Consider the following 16,900-nt stretch of genomic DNA (forward strand, 5'->3'; position numbering starts at 1 on the left):
AGGTGAAAAGGCCGAGTTAGAGGGCAGCTGAACAGGGGCCAGACTATAACCCCAGGGATGGCTTTAGCGCTTGTGGTGCCTGGTGCGACAAAAAATGTTTGGGCCACACCATTACCTCCCTTTCCACTAATTCCCTCACTACCACTGTCCAACAGTGCCCCTTACCTCTCTATTGTACCTCTCTGACATACAGTTCATTTTTTTAAAGCGCTACTCATAGTTCACTGACACTGAGTTCTGTGATCTGCATGGTACACGTTCTTTGCAGCAGGCATGTTAACCCTCTGTGCTACTTTATGATAATTAAAAACTGCCACTAGCCAGACCTCTTACCAGCAGTAACATGAATCACCAGAGTTATCTTGACATTTATATAGTTGCCTGAAAATTGCTGAATGCACAAGAAGTTTTACTTGCTTATAAACCCACAAGTTATTTTGAAAGACATTGCCCCCCACCAAAGTCAGTGCCAGGTGCGGCTGCACCAGTCGCACCGCCCTGAAGCTGGCTCTGTATTACCCTGCTGCTAGCGGCAGGAGTAGAAAGGATGCCGGGGTTTGAGCATACTGCCAGGACTACATGCCTCTTCCCGGTGTTGCATCAGATAGGAGATCAAACATTGGTGAAACTATTGTTTAGACACTTTTTTGTGATCTACTAAATCTTTCGGCCTCCATGTCCGCTTTAAATTTTTTAGATTCTTCAATCAATCAATCAGGGGTTTGTAAATAGCGACTACTCACCCGCTCACCCATGAGGGTCTCAAGGTGCTGGGGGAGGAGGGGCTGCTGGTCCTTCTGGGTGTGGAGGATCATTCGAAGAGCCAGATTCTTTATTCCACCTGGCCTCCTGACCCCTCGGGCTTTCATTGTCACTTCTGCGGATTCGCTGTGTAGGAAGGGATCCCTTCCTGCACAAAACAATCCTGCCTGTAATGCAGACAGCCTTGTACCATGGTGCAAGGGTGCCTGCGTTGGTACTAGGCAGCACACAGTGCACCAGCGCTAGGAGACAGCATAAATGCGGCATATCTTAATAGACATGGCACATTTCTGTTGTCTCACTTTAGCGCAACACAGCGCCACAACTTTGCTTGCTGCCTTGCATTGTGTAAAATGTAAGCAAATATGCCCCTAAATCTCTTTGCACATTTTACAGCAGCCTGTCTTATACTGTGTAATACAATCTTGCAATAATTACTGATATGTTCACAGTATCATCTCAGTTGCAGTCTGAGTCCTTTTAGCACTATAAATAGAAAAGTGAATATTCCCTACTGCGCCAACTAGGATTCAATTCTGTTTTTTACTAGTTACACACACATACACACATCTGCGGTGTTAGACCTGGCATCCTTTCCGTGGTTTTCCCCTTAACTCTTTGACTTCAGACCTCCTGTTTCTCTGACTTTGTTTTTACTGGTTTTAGGAATCTGTGCACTTTACCTCTGCTAACCAGTGCTAAAGTGCTTGTGCTCTCTCCTTAAAACATGCTAGAAATGGCCTATACCCAATTGGCATATTTAATTTACTTGTAAGTCCCTAGTAAAGAGGCACTGTATATTGTTTGCTATCTTAATGGGGTCTGCAGCACTGATTGTGCCATCCATGTACGTTGCACTTTAAACATGTCTCAGGCCTGAAGTTGCCTTTGCAGGCTGTGTTTGCAGTTTTAAACTGCCAGTCAGATGTGGCAAAGTAAACCTTTTGCAAGGCCAAAACATTCCTTTTTAATACATATAGGTCGACCCTAGAGTCGGCCCTCGACAATCCTAGAGGACAGGGTGCAATGTACTTAAAAAGTAGGACATGTGCTTTTAAGTTTTACATATCTTGGTAAAGAAAAACTCCTAAATTCATTATTTCACTACAGGATAACACTGGAGTTACCCTATTACATTTAATAAGCTGTGATATACAAATGGGAGCAGATACCCAGTTCATGTTTGGTGTTTTTGGAATTGTAATGAAAAATCCTAACTTATAGTGAAGACAGATTTTAAATTACAATTTTGAAAATGCCACTTTTAGAAAGCTGGCATTTTCCTGCCTTAGCCATTTGGTGTCTGCAGCCTGTTTCTGGGTCACATGACTGTGTGTAGTTGACAGTTGGGCTTTGTGTAATCCTCCTAGTCAGTCACACACAATAGGGAGCTTAGGTGATGGGCCATCACTGGCAGGATGTGGGAGGGAGGCTTGAGAAGGCTGTGTCCTACCTCCACACAATGGGCTGCATACCCCCTGTAGATAGTCTGAAGGCATGGCCAGGAAAGCAGCGCACCTGTGCACTTCAAAGGCATGCCTCTAGAAGCTTCCCCCACTTCAATGGCTTGACTGGGTATAAAATAAATACTGGACCTCAGGATCAATCTCATCAGTACACTTATGGACCCGTGGATACTCTACCAGTAAGGACTACTGTGCTGCTGAAAGGACTGTCATTCTGCCGGACTGCAGCTCTGAAGGACTGCTGCCCTGCTGTGCTGACCTGCTGACCACTTGCCTGGGTGAGAAGAACTGGATCTGTATCTGTTGAACCCAGGAACACCCTAGTGACCCAAAAGGCTAGTTGGCTGACCTCCTGACTTGAGCCTCAGGGACAGAAGGCTCCAGCGACCCCGACCGCAGCACCTGGTCCCTTCCATCTGTGATTTTACCTTGCCAAGTGGTGCCACCCCAGTCCTGGACCCTTGGAAGTGGACCTACGGTGCTCTGCCAGCTTCTGTAGATCCAGCAGAACTGACACATCTCCGCTGCTGCGTAGATTGGACATGTCTCAAAGATTCACATCACCTCTGCATCCGCTTTGGAACCGTAGCTGCGTGACACATCCAGAGCGCAGGACCTCGCATCCCACTTCAACGGCAGCCTTGACGATGGCGATGGACTCCGCATTGCAGCCTCACAGCTCATCAGAACTGACGCATCTCCATGGCTGCGCGACACATCCTCAACACAGAACTTTGGATTGCCAGTCCTTGTCAAGGGGATCCTCAATGATGATGCAGGACCTCGCATCACAGCCTCGGTGCACCTAGGACCCAACTTATTGCTTTGGCTGTGTGACAGATCTTTGACTCGGATCCTCACAACGTGCCACAAACCCGGATTTAGGGTGCTTTGATCAGCAGGCCTATCTGGGTCTCCGCAGCCAGCCCATGCTCTATGGTGGTCGGTTGAACTTGTGACTTTGTACTGGTCTGGTGTGACCCGATATCAACTTTGTGCATTTTTGACACTGTTTTCACTGAAATATGTTTTTGAATCTACTGACTTGATTTTTGTGATTTTGGTCTTGTTTTATTTATTGACAAAATGCCTGTTTTTCTAATTTGTTATGGAATCCTTTTTGTGTGTTTTTTTTTCACTTTATTACTGTTTGAAGTGTTGAAGTGTTGAACAAATACTTTACACATTGCCTCTAAGTTAAGCCTGACTGATCTGTGCCAAGCTACCAGTAGGTTGAGCACAGATGAATTTAGGGTTGGCTTGTGCCTTACTTTTGCAAGGGTTGCGGTTGATGCTTGACCAAGGCTCACACCCCAGTCAACCAACAACCCAATTTCTTACATGCAGTGATTGCACTACCCAATTTAGATGGCATGATGTAAAAGAAGTTACCTTGCATTTAACTTTCATTTAAGGTGTGTACATTGTTAGATACGTAATAACCTAAAGATGAAAGACCAATAAAATAGTTATTGAATATTTTGTTCTGTTTTGCCACGTCTTTGACCCCGACCAACCACTGCGATACCAACCCCATTGCACTCAGTATGAATTCAGTGCACTGTTGTGTCCACCTGAGCCAACCATAAGTACCTCTCAAGTGCCTGGTAGGCTGAGCCGGTGGGTATCTCCGGGCCAGGCTAGAGGCCACCAGCCTGCAGACGTTGCTGACTGAGGCGCTTGGGCGGGCCTGATGGTGATTGCCAGGTGATTGGGTGGAGCAGCAGCACAGTGCAAGCCGAGCAGCTCTGGTTGCTTTTGTTTAATTATATGCTGAAGCACCTCATGCGGGGACAAAAATTCTACCATTGCAGAAGAGCAATTTCAACTATGCCTCATAAAAGTCATCCGCTGGCTGCAACTTAATCACCTCAAATGTAACACTGATAAAACTGAGATCATGCTGTTAGGCAAGGACAACCAATTTAGGAGTAAAATTTGATACCCTACTTTCTTTTCATCCACAAGTACTAGCAGTGGCTGGAAGTGTTACCAGATGCTAAAAAACCCTAACAAAAAATGTCAACTTACTTTCTCTGATGGCGAGAAAATCGGTAGCCATTGCCCTTATCACCTCGCGATGTGACTACTGCAAAAGCTTGTTTGCAGGGATCAATAGGACAACTCTGAAAAAATTACAGACGGTACAAGATGCTGCCGCTCGCTTGGTGTTGAATTTACCTCGCCGACCTTCTGCAACGGCATCCCTCAAATCACTACACTTTGTACCTATTCATGAAAGAGTGTTATTTAAAATCTTGCTTATTACCGTTAGAGCGAAAATGGCATCAGGTCCTAAATATCTAGTGGCCAGATTTACTTCATATGTCACATCTCGACTGCTTAGATCTTCTGCAAATCTTCTCATTCCACCCCTTTTCAGATGCAGAACCAAGGGTGGCAAATCGGTTGCGGTCCTTGGACCTAAAGCCTTGAAGCTGCTCCCAGACCACCTTGGACACTCGTACTCAGAGCCCACCTTTAGGAAACTTCTGATACCTGGGTCTTTGCAGCCCCGGTCTCCCTGTGCTTCTCTCTAATCTGATCCTTGCATAGGTGCATAGTGGCCTGGAGTCTCCAGTGTTCTTTTTGTATTGCACCAAGATGCTGCCTGGAGCGATAGTGCGCTTTATAAATTTCATTTAACATAGCAGAACATAGAAGTCAGAGGAGGTGTAATATGCATTACTGATACATTTTAGTGCAGGTATGCAGACACCAGCACCAAAAATGGGTACGTTTACCCCTGATGCGTGGTACTTTTCAGGACTGACTGAGTCTGCAGTAGGGTCCACAATACAGGAACACTACAGCTCTCCGCGGGAACAGGCAATCATTCGGAATTCTGCTAAAGCCTGCCTGTGTCCTTCCTCATTCCTTCCATGCAGAGATGCATTGTTCCAGTTCCCTCCTGGGCTCACTGACAGGAGGTGTCCAGAGCACCTGATGGTAATCGCCAGGCATACCACTCTCCACCTTGGGCAAGACAGCCCTGTGCATGCAAAGCACTGATGACTGACAAGCAAGGAATGTGAAATGTATACCATTAGGCCAATCAACGGCTATAACATAGTCAGGTGCGGAAGCGATTCTATGTCAGGACTGGAGGCGAGGATTCCTTCAACGTGAAGTAATTAAAGCACAATCCTGGCCCCTGTGTCCTTAACAGAACTGAAACTTTCCTTCTCGTTATCAAGGAATCATCGATTCTGCACCAGGTATTGTATTGTATTGTATAAAATATTTGTATAGCGCAGCTATCACCCCACGGGTATCCTGGCGCTTGATAGGTCAGAGTGGCGTGCAGGGCAGCGCTGCTAGCGCCCCAAAGCACAACCACTATTAGTGCCAGCTGTACCAGCCAACAAACACAAGAGCTTTCAAGATGCAGCTGGCAGCACTCCAGGGGTTAACACGTCTACATTTTCAATTTTTCAATTTCCTTCTGTTTTCCATTGATTAGTTCAATTTCAGAGCAATTAAGTCTGAAGTGCCACTATCTTCAGTGAGAATGCCTTCCCTTCTGGTAATTACAGCCGATTATGAGGCTTCAAAAACAGACAAAGAATTTAAATTGATTACCTGAGTAAGCCACCTGCAGGGAGTCAATCACCGAGGCAATTATTAAATATACAGAGGATAATGATGTTAAAAAAAAATATGCGTGTGGGTGGCTGAGGCAGGTGAAATGGCACGCGCACTGGAAGTTCAGCACAAGGCCTTTAGGCCTCTAATTTTTACAGAATTAGAATAAGCAGGAAACTCATTAAACTGATAATAATATGCTCTTTATTCATTACTTCATTCAGCAGTTCATTTCTAAGCACTACGACAGCAGGGGCTGTATCACATACACTGCCCTGGGGGCGCTGCAGGCATTGGCACATTTTTCTGTGCCTCATATCATACATATGGTACTGGTGCACAAACAAATGCTGGCACTATCTTAAAGGGGTGTTCCCTTTTTAGCATGGGGTGTGGTCCCAGTCTAATGAGGGAAACACTTTGCCTCTGCTCTCTCGCCGAATTATAGTGTCAGGTGCAGAGGCAAAGAATCCACCAGGAGGCACACTGGGTGGCTCACAGTCAGTGCGCCCCCGGAGGGAGACACTTGCAAAGGTGGACAGAAGGTCTGATGAATCAACCTCCCCCTCATATCCCCTTGCAGGCAGGTGCAGTCACTCACTGTTCCCCCTGCATTCCTGGTTCTGCCTGCACTGTGAAAGGCAGAACGGTTGCTTCAAACAGCTACTCTGCGTTTCACTGATGCTGTGCCCCCAGGACAGCTGTGGGTTTTCATGTTCTCTGGGGGCAGAGCAATATATGTCATAGGGGGCACTGTCCCTGTGGCACATGGCGCATCCTGTTAAGACATGGAGAACATTATGCAAACATCTAAGGGCCTTCCATTCTGCTTCCGAAACGGAGTTATCAATTTGCAGGTTGCTGCTGCTCGGCTAGCCATTGGGCCTAGGCTACGGGTCCAGGCAAGGTCCTCTTCAGATGGAAGGTGCTGACTGCCTCAGAGCTCTCCCTGTGGCTTCCTCTGGGTACTGCACAATGCACCCAACCCTCTGACTCACTTACCACATCTTCTGTTTCCACTTTACAGTTCACTGTGCAGTGCTTCTCTCTTGCAAGCACCGCCTCGCACCTGCATAGGACAGCGGGTTCTGTCTGCATAGTGCTCTCCCTCACTCGTGTCACAGACACTCTACGCAGGCAGTGCTTCACTCCCGCTCACTGGTTCCACAGTGCTCTCCCTCCCTCGTGTCACAGACACTCTATGCAGGCAGCGCTTCATTCCCGCTCACTGGTTCCACAGTGCTCTCCTTCACTCGTGTCACAGACACTCTACGCAGGCAGCGCTTCACTCCCGCTCACTGGTTCCACAGCGCTCTCCCTCACTCGTGTCACAGACACTCTACACAGGCAGCGCTTCACTCCAGCTCACTGGTTCCACAGTGCTCTCCCTCACTCGTGTCACAGACACTCTACGCAGGCAGCGCTTCACTCCCGCTCACTGGTTCCACAGTACTCTCCCTCACTCGTGTCACAGACACTCTACGCAGGCAGCGCTTCACTCCCACTCACTGGTCCCACAGTGCTCTCCCTCACTCATGTCACAGACACTCTACGCAGGCAGTGCTTCACTCCTGCTCACTGGTCCCACAGTGCTCTCCCTCACTCGTGTCACAGGCACTCTACGCAGGCAGCGCTTCACTCCGGCTCACTGGATCCACAGTGCTCTCCCTCACTCGTGTGACACTCTACACAGGCAGCGCTTCACTCCCGCTCACTGGTTTCACAGTGCTCTCTCTCACTTGTGTCACAGACACTCTACGCAGGCAGCGCTTCACTCCTGCTCACTGGTCCCACAGTGCTCTCCCTCACTCATGTCACAGGCACTCTACTCAGGCAGCGCTTCACTCCGGCTCACTGGTTCCACAGTGCTCTCCCTTACTCGTGTCACAGACACTCTACGCAGGCAGCGCTTCACTCCCGCTCACTGGTTCCACAGTGCTCTCTCTCACTCGTGTCACAGACACTACGCAGGCAGCGCTTCCCCCGCTCACTGGTTCCACAGTGCTCTCCCTCACTCGTGTCAACGACACTCTACACACGCAGCGCTTCACTCCCGCTCACTGGTTCCACAGTACTCTCCCTCACTCGTGTCACAGACACTCTACGCAGGCAGCGCTTCACTCCCACTCACTGGTCCCACAGTGCTCTCCCTCACTCATGTCACAGACACTCTACGCAGGCAGTGCTTCACTCCTGCTCACTGGTCCCACAGTGCTCTCCCTCACTCGTGTCACAGGCACTCTACGCAGGCAGCGCTTCACTCCGGCTCACTGGTTCCACAGTGCTCTCCCTCACTCGTGTCACAGACACTCTACACAGGCAGCGCTTCACTCCCGCTCACTGGTTCCACAGTGCTCTCTCTCACTCGTGTCACAGACACTCTACGCAGGCAGCGCTTCACTCCCACTCACTGGTTCCACAGTGCTCTCCTTCACTCGTGTCACAGACACTCTACGCAGGCAGCGCTTCACTCCCGCTCACTGGTTCCACAGTGCTCTCCCTCACTCGTGTCACAGACACTCTACGCAGGCAGCGCTTCACTCCTGCTCACTGGTTCCACAGTACTCTCCCTCACTCGTGTCACAGACACTCTACGCAGGCAGCGCTTCACTCCCACTCACTGGTCCCACAGTGCTCTCCCTCACTCATGTCACAGACACTCTACGCAGGCAGTGCTTCACTCCTGCTCACTGGTCCCACAGTGCTCTCCCTCACTCGTGTCACAGGCACTCTACGCAGGCAACGCTTCACTCCGGCTCACTGGTTCCACAGTGCTCTCCCTCACTCGTGTCACAGACACTCTACGCAGGCAGCGCTTCACTCCCGCTCACTGGTTTCACAGTGCTCTCTCTCACTCGTGTCACAGACACTCTATGCAGGCAGCGCTTCACTCCTGCTCACTGGTCCCACAGTGCTCTCCCTCACTCGTGTCACAGGCACTCTACGCAGGCAGCGCTTCACTCCGGCTCACTGGTTCCACAGTGCTCTCCCTCACTCGTGTCACAGACACTCTACGCAGGCAGCGCTTCACTCCCGCTCACTGGTTCCACAGTGCTCTCTCTCACTCGTGTCACAGACACTCTACGCAGGCAGCGCTTCACTCCCGCTCACTGGTTCCACAGTGCTCTCCTTCACTCGTGTCACAGACACTACGCAGGCAGCGCTTCCCCCGCTCACTGGTTCCACAGTGCTCTCCCTCACTCGTGTCACAGACACTCTACACAGGCAGCGCTTCACTCCCGCTCACTGGTTCCACAGTACTCTCCCTCACTCGTGTCACAGACACTCTACGCAGGCAGCGCTTCACTCCCACTCACTGGTCCCACAGTGCTCTCCCTCACTCATGTCACAGACACTCTACGCAGGCAGTGCTTCACTCCTGCTCACTGGTCCCACAGTGCTCTCCCTCACTCGTGTCACAGGCACTCTACGCAGGCAGCGCTTCACTCCGGCTCACTGGTTCCACAGTGCTCTCCCTTACTCGTGTCACAGACACTCTACGCAAGCAGCGCTTCACTCCCGCTCACTGGTTCCACAGTGCTCTCTCTCACTCGTGTCACAGACACTCTACGCAGGCAGCGCTTCACTCCCGCTCACTGGTTCCACAGTGCTCTCCTTCACTCGTGTCACAGACACTCTACGCAGGCAGCGCTTCCCCCGCTCACTGGTCCCACAGTGCTCTCCCTCACTCGTGTCACAGACACTCTACGCATGCAGCGCTTCACTCCCGCTCACTGGTTCCACAGTGCTCTCCTTCACTCGTGTCACAGACACTCTACGCAGGCAGCGCTTCATTCCCGCTCAATGGTTCCACAGTGCTCTCCCTCACTCGTGTCACAGACACTCTACGCAGGCAGCGCTTCACTCCCGCTCACTGGTTCCACAGTGCTCTCTCTCACTCGTGTCACAGACACTCTACGCAGGCAGCGCTTCACTCCCGCTCACTGGTTCCACAGTGCTCTCTCTCACTCGTGTCACAGGCACTCTACGCATGCAGCGCTTCACTCCCGCTCACTGGTTCCACAGTGCTCTCCTTCACTCGTGTCACAGACACTCTACGCAGGCAGCGCTTCACTCCGGCTCACTGGTCCCACAGTGCTCTCCCTCACTCATGTCACAGACACTCTACGCAGGCAGGGCTTCACTCCCGCTCACTGGTTCCACAGTGCTCTCCTTCACTCGTGTCACAGACACTCTATGCAGGCAGCGCTTTCCCCGCTCACTGGTTCCACAGTGCTCTCCCTCACTCGTGTCACAGCCACTCTACGCAGGCAGCGCTTCACTCCCACTCACTGGTTCCACAGTGCTCTCCTTTACTCGTGTCACAGGCACTCTACGCAGGCAGCATTCACTCCCGCTCACTGGTTCCACACTTCTGTCCCTCAGTCCTGTCACCGACGGTCTACATGGACAACCCACTCACTGTCTGCATAGTACTGTTACTCATATCAATGACCATCCAAACAGGACAGCGCTTCTCTCTCACTCACCATCTCCATAGAGCAGTCTGTCACTCGTCTCTCACTCCCTGTCTGTGTAAGACCCTTGCTCTCTCTTGTCATTGACGGTGTACACTGGTCAGTGCCTCTCTCCAGCTTATTGTCTCCAACGGGCTCTCCTTAACAAGAGATTGATGGACTTCACAGGACAGAGCTTCTCTTCCCCTCACTGTCTACACAGTGATCTCCCTCCCTCGTGTCTCTGACATCTGCACATCATACCACTCACTGTTTGACTAGTGCTTCTCACACCTTTGTGTCACTCCCTCTCTGCACAAGACGGTGGATGTCTCACACTCAATGTTTATTGAGTGCTTTCACACACTTGTGTAGCTCACCATCTGCACAGAATGTGGATGTCTCCTGTTCACTGTTTATATATGACTTCTCATACACTTGTGTTGCTCACCAGTCAGTCAGCTAGAAATAAAAGTCACATCATAAAAAGGATTACACAATAATTAATACATAATTAAAAAGTCAAGAAAAAGGTGCTATTAAAATAGATTAAGAAGCCTTCCATAAAATCACAGACATCCATTAAATAGTATAGAAGTAGAAAAATACAATAAAAATGTCAATATTTAGATCATAATCTCAAAGAATTTAAGATGTAGTACAAGACAGCAATAATGACAGTTTAATTTCCCAGACACTGCAAATAAGAAAAAGCGGCTGTGCAGGATCTAGATTCCAGAGCACACAGTACAATACGCAAGAACTGCCTTCTTTGGTGAGAATAAAATGTACAAAATAGCGTGCTTTGTTCGGCTTGGACTTCACAACGATGGGGGAGGGAAGGGATGAAAACCAGGTGCCTTTGATGGGAAAGGCTACCAAGAAGTGTATAGTTTGCAGTTGGAACCTTGTCAGTTAAAATGTCTGTCTCTCATCTACAATAAACTGTAAGTAAAATGCTACACATGGTAGTAAAGCCATGGAATTGACTCACCTCTCTTCCCAGCTACTCCCTTGCTCGGCCCTTTGTGCGTGTTGATAAAAAATATATTTTATGTGAGCTGCGGGGATGCTGGCTAAGATAGCTGGATAAGATAGCTGGATCTTGATGAAATGCTGGAGTGCCCAAATCTTTCAAAGCTCTATTTGACAAATGTAACCCTTTCTATGAGACGGATGCGAGGGAGCTGTCCGACGCACATGAGCACTTATGCGTCGTGCGGCTACCGGGAGTCCGACGCCATGGCACTGGAAATCCCCCAACAGCCTTGGTAGCTGGGGAAGATCTTCCCCAGCTCCCAAGGCTGTTCCCCTGGTTTCCCTGAAAGGACGATCAGCCTGCAAGTGCGCTGATGGAATTTCAGTGAAACTGAAACTGAAATGAGCCAATAGGCTAATTTCAGTTTCACTCTCTATGTGCTCAGGGGTCTATCTCAGCCCGCTGAGCAGGTAGAAAGAGAGGAGAGGTATCATTGGAAAGGGGAGAATGCCCCCACCCCCTCCCAGGGCCAGTCGAGCAGCAATATGCCATGGCTGGTTGCTGTTCTCAGTCCGGCCCTGCTTGGCTGGTGGTGTGCGGAGATGGTGCTTGGCTGGCAGAGTGCGTGGATATTGCTTGGCTGGCGGTGTGCGTGGATATTGCTTGGCTGACTGTGTGCATTGATAGCATTTGACTGACGTGGATGGTGATTGGCTGGTGGTGTGAATGGATGGCGCTTGGCTGGCAGTGTATGTGGATGGTGCTTGGCTGGCGGTGTGCATGGATGGTGCTTGGCTGGTGGTGCTGATGGATGGTGGTGTGCGTGTGCTGACTCTTGGCTGGCGGTGTGGCTTCTGAAAACTAGACACCCAGGGGATTCCAGGAAGGAGTGGCTTGCATGGATTTCTCAACATTTTCCTACCCAGAATCCCCTGCAAACCTTAAATTTAGCTAAACGAAATCATTACATTTTCCTCACTTTTCTGTGTGGGAAAGTTGTGGGATCACTGAGCCGCCACAAAATTCCTACTACCCAGCATTCCCCCAGGTCTCCCGATAGAAATGGCACCTCATTTGTGTGGGTGGGTGAGTAGGCATAGTGGCCGCAATAGGAAATGGCCCAAATCGTACTGTGGAGACTTTAAAATTACGTATCATAAACTGACCTGGTAATGCAAGGGGGGGCCACCTGGGTATTTGGCCCCGGGCTCGGCAGCCAACTATGGAAACCTACCAAACTAACACATTTCTAAAAACTAGACACCCTAGAGAGTCCAGGGAGGTATGGGTTGCGTGGATCCCCCAAAGTTTTCCTACCCAGAATCCCCTCCAAACCTCTAATTTAGCAAAAAAAAATCAAATTTTTATCAAATTTCTTTATGGGAAAGTTGTGGGATCACCGGGCTGACACAAATTTCCTACAACCCAGTGTTCCCCCAGGTCTCCCAATAAAAATGGTACCTCACTCGTGTGGGTGGACCAAGTACCCGTCACAGGGAAGAGCCCAAAACATATTATGGAACCATTAAAATTACCTATCACGAAAAGACCTGATTTTGCAAGAGGGGTCCCCTGGGTATTTGGCCCCGGGCTCGGCGGCCATCTCGGTAAACCTACCAAATCCATACATGTCTGAAAACTAGACACTCTGGGAAATCCAGGGTGTATGGGTTGCATGGACCCCCCAACATTTTCCTACCCAGAATCCCCAGCAAACCTCAAATTTAGCTGAAAAATATATAATGTTTACCAAATTTCTGTGTGGGAAAGTTGTGGGATCACTGGGCTGACACAAATTTCCTACCACCCAGTGTTCCACCAGGTCTCCCCATAAAAATTGTACCTCACTCGTGTGGGTTGTCCAAGTACCCGCGACAGGCAAGGGTCCAAAACGTATTGTGGAGACATCAAAATTACCTATCACAAAACGACCTGGTTTTGCAAAGGGGGACAGCTGAGTTTTTGGCGTCGAGATCGGAGGCCATCTAGGGAAAGCTACCAAACCCACACATTTCTGAAAACTAGACACTTTGGGGAGTCCAGGGAGGTATGGCTTGCATGGCTTGCATGGACCTCCCAATGTTTTCCTAGCCAGAACCCCCTGCAAAACTCAAATGTAGCTGAAAACATCAGATTTTTATCAAATTTCTGTGTGGGAAAGTTGTGGTATCACCGGGCTTACACAAATTTCCTACCACCCAGCATTCCCCCAGGTCTCCCAATGGAAATGGTACCTCACTTGTGTGGGTAGGCACAGTGGTTGCAACAGGAAATGGCCCAAATCGTTCTGTGTAGACTTCAAAATTACCTATCATAAAATGACCTGGTTTTGCAAGAGGGAGCACCTGCGTATTTGGCCCCGGGTTCAACGGCCATCTAGGGAAACCTACCAAATCCACACAAGTCTGTAAACTAGACACCCTGGAGAGTCCAGGGAGGTATTGGTTGCGTGAACCCCCCAACAGTTTCCTACCCAGAATCTTCTGCACACCTCTAATTTAGCTGAAAAGAATCCCATTTTGATTACATTTCTGTGTGGGAAAGTTGTGGGATCACCAGGCTGACACAAATTTCCTACCACCCAGCATTCCCCCAGGTCTCCCGATAAAAATGGTACCTCACTCATGTGGGTGGACCAAGTACACGTCACAGGGAAGAGCCCAAAACCTATTATGGAACCATCAAAATTACCTATCACAAAAAGACCTGGTTTTGCAAGAGGGGTCACCTGGGTATTTGGCCCCGGGCTTGGCGGCCATCTCGGGAAACCTACCAAATCCATACATGTCTGAAAACTAGACACCCTGGGGAATCCAGGGTGTATGGGTTGCGTGGACCTCCCAATGTTTTCCTACCCAGAATCCCCTGCAAACCTTAAATTTAGCTGAAAATATCAAATTTTTATAAAATTTCTGTGTGGGAATGTTGTGGGATCACCAGGATTACACAAATTTCCTACCACCCAGCATTCCCCCAGGTCTCCCAATAGAAATGGTACCTCACTTGTGTGGGTAGGCATAGTGGTCGCAACAGGAAATGGCCCAAATCGTGCTGTGGGGACTTCAAAATTACCTATCATAAAACAACCTGGTTTTGCAAGAGGGGGCGCCTGGGTATTTGGCCCCGGGTTCGGCGGCCATCTAGAGACACCTACCAAATCCACACAAATCTGAAAACTAAACACCCTGGGAAGTCCAGAGAGGTATGGGTTGCAGGGACCCTCCAACGTTTTCCTACCCAGAATCCCCAGCAAACCTCAAATTTAGCTGAAACAAATCACATTTTTATCAAATTTCTGTGAGGGAAAGTTGTGGGATCACCGGGCTCACAAAAATTCCCTCCCACCCAGCGTTCCCCCAGGTCTTCCGATAAAAATGGTACCTTACTCATGTGGGTGGACCAAGTACCCCAGAAGATTATCGAGGCATCCCTCAACGTTCATCCCTCAGCCCTTCACTGTTCAACACCTATATAACCTCCCTGGCAAACATTGTCAGAGCCCATGGACTGAACATCATCTCCTAGGCAGACAACACCTAGCTCATCCCCTCTCTTTCAAAAGGCCCAGCCAGCATGAGGGCCAACTTCTACCTGTGCCTGACCAGCATTGCTGACCGGATGCATAACAACTGCCTCAAACTCAACACAGATAAGACAGAAGTTCTGATTTTCAGGAACAACACCTCCCCTTGGAGAGATTCCTAGTGGCCTGCCAAACTGGGACCATCACCGGCTCACAAAGAGAACACCTGGAACCTCAACATCATCCTTGACAGCAAACTCACTATGAAAAAACAGATCAACAAAGTCTTCCCTGACTGCTTCCTCACTATTCGCATGCTCTGAAAAGATCTTCAAATGGCTCCCAGTCTCCACCAGACGCAATGTCACTCAAGCCCTCGCCACTAGCTGCTTGGACTACGGCAACACGCTCTACGTCAGAATCACCTCACACCTCAAGAGATTGCAGACCATACAGAACTCAGCCATCAGACTCATCCTCTATATCCCCAAATGGACCCACATCCACCCTCACCTAAATAAACTCCACCAGCTCCCCATTTACAAGAGATGCCATTTCAAGATGTTGACCCACGCTTACAAAGCTGTACACAACCAAGGATCAGTATACATCAACCACCGCCTGAGCTTTTACCAATCCTCCAGACACTTGCGCTCCTCCTCCCTCTGCCTTGCTCAGATCCCCCGCAACTTCTTCTAGCTCACAGCAAAGTCCTGGAACAGCCTCCCCCTCAACCTCTGGACTGCCCACTCTCTTTAGGAATTCAGAAGGGGACCAAAACCTGGTTGTTCAACTGATTCCACATTAGCAGCTTGGCTCTCAGCACCTGAATCCTGGATACTAAACGTGGGCAATGAACTCCACTCTGTTGACAGAGATTTATTAATTACATTAAAAACACATAGTAGAGTTAGCTATTGCACCCACAACCCTTTGATAAAACAACCTAACCTTTACATGCTAAAAAAAAACATATAAACTACTCCCAAAAGATAACTTTGAAAATCATTAGGCAATGAAAGAGGTGATGATTTTGGGGTCACCCCTAACCTAGGGGGAGGACCAAGTAGATGCCTTGAACTCAAAAAGCATATCATGCTGAATGATTCGGTGGTGGTCCCACCCTCCTAGGATCACCCCAAGTTAAGTTATGGGCAAAAATACAATGCCAACAAAAGGCCCAGCAAAGTATTATGGGGCGAGATTCTAGAGTGCAGTGGATATTATAGTATTAGCTCTCAGCTGAGTGGGAGAGCCTGCCCTTTGAGGAATGTTTGATATTGCATACTATATTATTCACTGCACTCTAGAATCTTGTCCCATAATGCTTTGCAGGGCCTTTGGTTGGGATTGTATTTTTGCCCATAACTGTGCGTGTGGTGGTCCTAGGAGGATGGGACCACCACCGAATCGTTCAGCATGATGTGTTCTTTGTGTTCAAGGCATCTGCTTGGTTCTCTCCCTAGGTTAGGGAGGACCCCAAAATCATCACGTCTCTCACTGCATTTTCACTTCTGTGAGATGACCATATGCATTTTTGCATATAAAGATAGAGTTACTTGTTGTTTTATTAAAGGTATGTGAGGTTTCTGTTTTATTAATTGGAATGAGATAGAATGGAGCTGCGGAGAGGAGTTCACGGATTGTTTGTTTGACTGCAGAATTCTGTGTAGTGGTACTCTGCTAACTACGCCCACTCTTACTGGATACCCTTGCAGGTGAATAGCAGAGCTTTATGAATCCCGATTGATTGATTGACACATCCTCCAAGTTGCCACAGACCAATGAAATTGTAATGCCAGCCACTGTGATGTCTAGCGGCCACATAGTATTATCTTCGTAGAAATAACACTCCCAAATATCAATGGCCTTAACATGAGGGGAGATTTCTTACTGGTCTTAGAAACCATTGATGAGTTATCTGTCCGGTTCCTCCATCTTGGGATGGACAGCTATGCTGAGGAAGGCTCTCCTAAACCCACCCCAAAGGGTGAACTTTCTACCAGGCCTTCTAGCTGTACACACACTCCCTTCACTTTAAGCAAAGTAAGCCAGACTCCTTATGTGGTGTGTAAACACCAGCAGTTTATTGTAAAAACTTTTTGCTGGTTCAGAATTCTCATGAGGT

Source organism: Triturus cristatus, chromosome 4_2 (genome assembly GCF_964204655.1).
Source record: "Triturus cristatus chromosome 4_2, aTriCri1.1, whole genome shotgun sequence".
Lineage (NCBI taxonomy): Eukaryota > Metazoa > Chordata > Amphibia > Caudata > Salamandridae > Triturus > Triturus cristatus.